This window comes from Lipotes vexillifer, unplaced genomic scaffold (assembly GCF_000442215.2).
Source record: "Lipotes vexillifer unplaced genomic scaffold, Lipotes_vexillifer_v1.1 scaffold112, whole genome shotgun sequence".
In the NCBI taxonomy this organism is placed as follows: Eukaryota; Metazoa; Chordata; class Mammalia; order Artiodactyla; family Lipotidae; genus Lipotes; species Lipotes vexillifer.
The window spans coordinates 3,182,074-3,182,958 of record NW_006776285.1 but is presented as its reverse complement, the minus strand read 5'-3'; positions in this window follow the sequence as shown (position 1 = coordinate 3,182,958).

Here is an 885-nt window from a genome sequence, read left to right as displayed (position 1 = left end):
TCCAGGATTTCCATGAGAAGGATATCAAGGGTAATTCACTTGAGTTCTTCCTTTGTGTCCAGAAAGTCAATAAAACTTCTACACGGAGCAAGACTTGCCCAGCAACGTCAAGGAAAATTTAGGAGGAAGAGGTCAGAATTGTACCCTATGTGGTTCTGATTATACCATACATTAATGTGCAATTCATAGGAAAAAAAGAAACAGATGCAGACTTAGGCTTGGGATTGTTGGGTGAAAGATTTAACTTCTCACCAGAGTCCACAGGTGAAACAAATAGGATACAGATATAAACTTTCAGAGCTAAATTTGGAGGCTTCCACCTCTCTTTTTAATCCTTTCACCATCCTGAGACCCTGAGACTCTCCTAGTTCCATGTTTCAGACCTTCTTTTTCAGACCTTCAACTGTCAATAATCCTTCTAAATAAAGTATTGCCTAGTCCAGGGTTATTTATCTTTTAATAGGTGATTCTAGAAGACCTCATAGTCAAGAAAGAAACACATTGATAATCTGGTGTCCCACCCAGAGGACTTGTCTTTCACACAGCTGTGTAGACCTCAGACTTCCCAACCTTGAAGAAGACAAGAAGATACATTCTCTGTTAGAATCTTGTTTTCTTCAAAGGAGAGTCAGTCCAGAGAGGAATCAGGAGGCCATTTGCCAGACACTAGCTTCAGCTTTGTAAGCTGATAGGAATGGAGAAGACTCTTACCCTTTAATCCTTTGAGTTCTGGAAGAAAGAATTAGAAAGGCCCACTCTTGCTTTCTAGGTCTTACTGTTCTCTCATCTACACTCTGAAAGACATCTAACTTTTCTTTTACTGGCAAAACTCCCCTAAGTCTGCATTTTATCTTACAATACTTATGTGATAGAACTTTTCCTATT